Source organism: Myxine glutinosa, chromosome 6 (assembly GCF_964187855.1).
Source record: "Myxine glutinosa chromosome 6, kmMyxGlut1.1, whole genome shotgun sequence".
Classification (NCBI taxonomy): Eukaryota; Metazoa; Chordata; class Myxini; order Myxiniformes; family Myxinidae; genus Myxine; species Myxine glutinosa.
The window spans coordinates 32,799,083-32,806,647 of record NC_136266.1 but is presented as its reverse complement, the minus strand read 5'-3'; the positions used below and the strand labels follow the sequence as shown (position 1 = coordinate 32,806,647).

The 7,565-nt window shown below is 41.7% G+C and overlaps 1 protein-coding gene across 3 annotated transcripts in view; it reads right to left on the bottom strand.

The window, feature by feature from the left end:
• Window positions 1-5,278: 5,278 nt before the first annotated feature.
• Window positions 5,279-7,565, bottom strand: part of LOC137429681 (sal-like protein 1) — a 45,641-nt gene continuing 43,354 nt past the window's right edge. For all 3 annotated transcript variants that reach the window (XM_068119807.2, XM_068119808.2, XM_068119809.2), the window contains one exon: window positions 5,279-7,565. This exon is cut by the window's right edge. The gene's annotated coding sequence lies outside the window, so the exon portion shown is untranslated.

Sequence of the window (7,565 nt, the reverse complement as noted above, 5' to 3'; positions counted from 1 at the left end):
CGTGTGATGAAATACATGTAGGAAATAACTAAATAAAGCTTCATCCTCAACGAGCCTCAGAATGCCCGATGATGCACCAGGAGCATTGCGCACCAGTTTCCCTCGAAACCGATTCTGCCGATTATTGAACCCCGAAACAAACCGGTTCAGAAGCCACGATTCACCCGACCGACTTAACTGTCCTGAAGTGCTAAAATATATCCTTAAGTAGGCGCAAAATGGAGTTGAGCGTTTGTTACGCAGCCCGAGATTGTCTACAGAGCAACCCCGCTACATCCGTCGCAGAACGGCATTTCCTTTGAAGACTAATTATGCACAGCGAGTAGGGATGGGGGTCTTGCCCTGCGGCGCGGAAGTTTTAAGAACCTTAGCATTCCTGGGCGCGCTCTCATAGGTCCACTCGGAGCACTTCACGTAACGTCCTGGAAATTGATGCGCATTTACAAAAGGGAAACTGCTTGGGTTTGTTAGGGCTGGCCAGCCATTAGTGATGCCCTAGCCGAGCTCATCCTTGGCTACCGCATCAATGGGAAACGCAAAAGTTCGGGTAACAATTTGAAAGATCGAATCGCATCAAGGTAAACGCTCGTTGGGTCTCGGACGCGGACATCCACCACGTGTGTCCACAATCCCTGCAGGTTTAGGCCCCTCGTTTCTAAAATGCGTGCCTCGAGCATCGACCACCCTCTAAACAGTTACATATGTTTGGGGGGGGGGGGATGTCGGGCTGTCGCTGGGTTTTGGAATACTTATGTTGTACCTTATACTTTGCGATCACAACCAAACATGCGTAAAGCTCGCACTTAATATGCAAGCGCGTTCGAGCGTCATAAAGATAAAGAAAGAGCATTTTCAGAAAAGAAAGTGCCAAGAATTGAAAAAAACAAACCCTGAGAAACCTGTGGACCTTCTTCCTGTAATCGTTCTCACCTGCTGTAAAATTACACCGGCAATTGCGTCGCTGTGCGCACCGGGCGCGCGTGGAATCTTTCAGGGCTGGCAGTCCGCTTGGTGTTTAATACGCGCGGTCATTACAACACGTGCAGGGATGGCTCGAATAACCACACTCGACTGACTTTTGTGTATGTTTATTTCAACTGTTAAAGCTGCAATTTTAGGGTGCTGGGTTAATGTTTTGCTTGTACAGCAATTTCGTGGGGGCAGACTCTAGGGTATCATTTCAAAGACGGCAGTAAAGGGAGTAGCCGCGAGGAGCACGAATGCAATTCCTCCTAGCTTGTATTAGGAGGCACATTGGAGATGGTTAATAATACAAAACTCTTTTGGTTCTTTTGGTTTGGTTTCTACCTGCGCTCTCACGCGCAACTTCGCCAAAGTCGGAAGGCCTATGCCAGTTATTGTCGCTCGCAGAATCGCGTCGGTGGTGAGGACTTCGTGTTATGAGCTTCCCACAAGCTTCATGAATGCAGCTGCAGCTGGAAGAGCCCAATACATGTTGACAAGCACGTGTTGTTCCAAACACATGGCACCAATTCCACCGATGGCGCATGCGTATTGGAGCCAGCTGTTTCTTATGATCCTCTTTTATGGACCGTTGTCGCTCCCAAACCCATTTTTAAGTGCGCTTTGGTTTGTCAACTGCTGCATTTCGTTGCAACCGTTTGAAACGTTTTGGGGGGAAAATACAAGGGGAAATGCACCCGTAGAAGCGTTTGCTCAAAATAAAGGCTTTTCGCTCCATGCGCAGCGGATGCGTTTATTATGACGTCACAAGCATTCACCCTGAACTGAGTGAAGTTTCTGAATTGATTAATGTATTAATTAATTGTCTTGTACGTTTTAAATAGACAATGTTTAAAGCTTGTAGATGTGTCATCATAGTGGGAGGTCAGTTTCGGGTAAAATTGTGGATCATATTGAGGGCAAGCAGACTTTCCATTCACTCTTTCTTTTTTTGATTCTTTTATATCTTGAAAAAATATGTAGTTTCTTTCTTTGTAAAATTCCTATTATTTTAAAAGGGCTGTCAATCTTTCAAGCCAATGTTTATTTTGATAGCTCTTCTTTATAATTATTAACAGGCTTATGATCAACTTTGCTGTAAAATAATCATCCAAAAACCAGTATATGCTAAAGAAGTTTATTTTTCTTCTGTGCAATTTGCATGTACACGATCGCAGGTTCTCACGGATAACTGTTCGTTTTGGAGGGGTTTTTTTTTTTTGCACTTGCGGGTTTCTACTTGATTGAAGCATCACAGTGCACAGGGCGGGCTCCGGTGGAGTTTTGTTCCACTGCAGCACCAGCAGGTCTATACGATGACATGACCTAGCTCTAGCTGTTTATTGCGTTGAAGGAAAGGGTCGCAGCGCCTGACAACACGCCCTCCCCTCTTCAAACTCCAGAGGAGCCACGTGCTCGACTCAGCAAAGCAAGGAGCGCACTTCTCACATTTCGCTAAATGACACACGCGCACGACCAAACGTCTCTGCACCTCCCAGCTTCTCGGTGCATTGTTAAAAACACCGCGTGGCTCTAACGCCCCCGGGGCTGAAACGCAGCTTCTTTGCTTCCCTGCCCCCCCCCCCCCAACTCCAACTCCCAAGACTCTTCTACCCCTCCGGCCTCCCTACTCCGGATTCCCAACTACCCCTCCCCTCCCCGCAGCCTACCACTCATGCATCTTTGCTCCCCCCCCCCTCTCCTCCCCCTGGCTTGCCCAGCTGTGCGGGGTGACGTGTCAACAAGCATTAGCGACCGATTTGTCTCCCGTGGCAGCGCGCAACCTTTGCCTCCTCGGAAATAAGGAAGCTGGCGTCAGGAATATTTCAGGCCGCGTGCGCCGCCGAGCACCTTGTATTTGAACAGATGCTGCGTGGAATATCAATCGGAGATGTTGCTGCACGACAGATTGCCCTGAAGCGCGAGAACAGCCAGGAGAAATGGAATCGATTGTGACGTCACTTTGGAATGCCATGTACACGTGACGTTCTAAGAGATACTTAACGCGGAACTTTAGCTTTTCTGCCGGGATTTTGTTGCGCTTATAACGCATCGCGACATAATATACCTGCCGCATCTCAAAAATTGTGCTCTCACGAAACTACAAGTCCCGCCCCTCTTCCATGCGAAGCCCCTCCCCTTTTCTTGCAAAGACTTCCCCCAACTCTTATTCCGGAGGCTTGCCCCCTCCACCCCACCTTTCCACGAGAGCTCTGCGCGCTCTCATAACATGCACGGCCCTCCCCGCACCCTCCCATCCCACTCGCTCCTGCTCCGCACCAGCTCCGCTCAAACGCAAGTACGTATAGGGCCTACGAACCCATACCGTTGGCTTTGGGTTACGGATTAGTATAGATTAAAAAATCATTGGACATTCTCGCCCTCCATAACGTCGAACTCTGCACGTAGACCTGAGGCTTTACATGGAATTGGAGAGGCCTGGGGCAGGAAGGTTTCGACCCAAAATATTCCACATATCGTTTCGAACAATGAAATGATGTTGAAAAATATCACAATCGCTTTTATTACTAAAAGTACATAATCATCACAAGTATATGTACGTCATCGACATTACATATAGTTTACAGCCTTGATTGTCCCACGACAGCAGAGGTCCGTATAACTTGCGCATCCAAATGGACAGGTCGACATCCAGGAAGCGAATTGCGGATTTAATCTCCGGCTGATCACAACTGAGCGTTTGACGTTTGCGGAATAAACGACGTTGTGAGTCCTCGAAGTACAATTCCTATCACCTGTGTATTTGTCATTCCAGGTGAGAAGACAGAAAGGTCGAATCACGGCTTTCCGTTGAATGCACCCAGCTTTACCTGTGCGCGTTTCACTCCCGCACTTGCGCTTTATTTTATCGATTGTTATATCATTTTTAATCACGATGTGTACTTCCAAACAAGTCAAAAGACTTTCAGTAAACTTGTCTCGTCGCGGAATTCGATGACGTAATACTTTTCTTCTGTTTCCAATGTTGGTTACATTATGTAAGTGATATATATATATATATATTGCACACGGAAGGTGTTTGAGCTAGTATTTGCATACCTCGTCATTCGTGTGAGTATAAAACTATGGAGATGTACACAGTACATGCGGTGTACCCCGCGAGTCCCCTACGTCATTTACGATGCCTACGGTGGGAAGTGACGCACATGTTCCGGGCAGGTGGTCCGCTGGCACAGCGCGCTTTGATGGCAAACGCGTGGCCCAGCTACGGCCTGCAGGTTTAGCTTCGAGCTGACACGGCACAAAGGCTATTTATTAACAAGCAGCAGCAAACTCGACAAAGAAAAAATACAAACGGAGAATACTTCGTGTTTTACTGCACAAAATTTCAACTCAAGTTGATTTCACTCATTTCCAACGATTGTTGTCCGAGTTCGACTTTGGAAATCTCTACCAAAGTAGTTCGGATATTGTATTGAGCATTTGTTGAGTCCATAAGAGTTACGAACGAGCTATTCGTAGTGAAGGTGCAGATTTCCTTCCTCTTCACCGTAATATTTTTTCTTCACCAGACTAGTTTTGTTGTTGCAAAGAATGCGCAACTTGTTGAACATGGAAGCCACAAGCGATTCAAACAAGCTTAATGTTTAACATGTTTCGGATCGTTTTACTTGCATCTTCAATTTGTAATCTTCTCCATGGAAAACTTATGCAACAGAAAATAAGTTTGGCTGACACTACATAAATGAAAGTATATTATCTTAAAATATAACGAATTTAGCATCTTGTGAAATTCCTGATTCGTTTTTTATTCTTTATCAGATTCTTTTTCTCGGATTGTTGTTGCATTGTTCTCGCTTCCAGACCCAAGGTAAATTAATTGATATGATAAGAAAATTAAAATCCGGCTAACATATTCAACTGCAGAACCTTTGAATCAGTCAAAGGATTTCATTAAAAACATAAAAAAACGAGGAAGCGATTTATTCAAAACAAAACATAGAAATTATGAAGTATGGAGAATCGATTGTTTATGTGATAAAGTCGTTCATAATCATTTTGCTTCTACTGTCGAGCAACATCGATGGCTCATCTTCTGAATTGAAGAAAAGAAAAAAATATATAATATATATATATAATATATACAATATATACAATATATACAATATATACAATATATATATATATATATATATATATATATATACATACATAAGATATATAATATATAAAATATTCTTTAATAAATAAATAATATATATAAGATATATAATATATATAATATATATATATATATGTACATACATATATATAATCCCGTGAACCAGAGGTGAAGGAACTCGTCTCGCGGTAGAACATGTCAAAAATTTATTTACATCCAGGAAGAAGAAGAAGAAGAAAAGAAGAGCACAGACAATTCATTTTCAGCAAACACTGACCATGAGAGCAAATGCGTAGATAAAGGGACAGCAACGAACATTTAAGGACTGTAGTTTTATATTACAGGAGTAAATCACATATAAAAATAACGTTTTGTCGCTTAGAAGTTTACATCCATACAATATTGACGCATGCAATGGAATAGCCCGATGTAAGCAATTGAAAATCGCCATAGAATTAAGTGTGATGCAAAATGCGGGGTACAGTCATCACGGTTGTTTGTTTTTTAAGAAAATAAAATAAAAACGTCGATGTGTCCTGAATAAAACTTCTGCTTCCAATTTCATCACTTATCAATTTCTCTCCTAAGCTTTAACTGAAGACGGCAGGAAGACGTGCGCCTCACATCGTGCCTGAAAACCATGCGACAAGTTAAACAAGCTTTACAATATAAGTACGTGTTCAGAACGGCACCATTTGTCAGTACGGTAAGCAAAGGACGACAGCACGGCGTGCAGAATGATGCAATTAAAATAAAATAAAAACACTCCACACGAGTGCTCACAGTCGATCACAGTCAGGAATAAAAATAAGAAAATCGAGTTCAGCACTGGTTCGGTAAAAAAACTGACGTCTTGTTCATAGCTATGACCTATAAACCATGAAGCTTCCCAATTTACCGGTTTCTCCAGCTCTGCCATCGCCAATACAGAGCTCGTGTTAGATTGAATGAGAAACGCGTTGCAAATAAAGGAATCAAAATATGGACATTCGAGTCGATGGATTCACAAAGACCGCACAGCAAAAAATATAAAAAATTCAAATTTTGCTGGCGATGATATTCTCAGCCAAGACGCAAACCCGTAGTTAGCCTTCAACCTTTCACTCATCAGTTGAACAATTTACATCTGAGTACCTTAAACATTTCTTGCCTCCTCCTGGGGATGTCCTTCTCTTGAACCATGCCCACGAGGTTTATCATTCTACTTTGAAAAATATTCCTCACCTACAACATCTAAAGTAGCCTCTTCGAATTGTTTGCCAAAGTAATAAAATAAATAGCAACAGGAATGACCTTGTTCGAGGTTCTGTCAAAAAAAATTAGGTACAAATCCATGAATATCAAGCAAAAAATAATGCCATTGTCCAAAGAAACAACATCACAACGTCAGTGCTTTTAAAACAACAATCAGAAAAACATTTTGGAATAGCTCAAAATATTTCCTTTAAAATTGACCTTTTGTGCCATCTGAACCCTTTTCCACATCAATTGTAATACATATATATATATATATATATACTTATATATATATATATATATATATATATATATATATATATATATATATATATATATATATATATATATATATATATATATACATATATATATCTAGACCAGAAACATGAATTATTGTTCATCACACAGAAGTAAAAAAAAAAACTGCCAAAGAGTATCACGTGATCCTCTTTCAATTGTTTTAATGAATTAGAATAACCAAAAAGGGCAGTTATAACATGTACTTAACCATTTCTCAAGAAAACGCTACTTCCACTTGGTCCAGGAGGATCGCTATTGAGAACTTTTGGGGAAAAGAAAAGTTCTTCAAAACCCAACGAACTTTTACATGTTATGGGAATATATTTATATAATATATAACCAAGCGTGCACACCTATAGCATATAAATAATACCATTAATAACACTAGACATTAGGTTACAAAACGTAGCCACAAATCCAGTATTTCCGATGTAGCAGCTCATGAACGTGTTAGCATTAAACTTTAAGAGCCGCACGACAGTGCAGCTACTCCTGTGTGTAGCAAGAATCCCCCTGATCAAAATCTCATAAATGTACATGCCAAGTAGCATTGGAGAAGATTCGGCTAAAATACGAACAATGAACACGGATAAAATCCATCTTCCAAAGCAGGCATAGACAAATAATAAGACTAGGTACATATTAAGACGTGAAGTCCATATACTTAATAATAAATTACCAACATCGTTAACTTTGCTGGCACTACCGGAACTACAAACCAGGGAGCAGATTGTATCGTAATGAGGTTCCGTAGAGTCAGCAACACACACGAGGTGAGCCGGACTGAGGCTCCAAATGGAACCCATACTTTTACACTCCGCCCTGGTTGTTCATTCCAATTCGCCTGGCCCCTTATTTCCTAGTGGTTTAAACAGAATGCAAATGCTAAAATGTTGCAATCCCACCCACAATTTATTTTGCTCCCCTCACCAATCCAGCA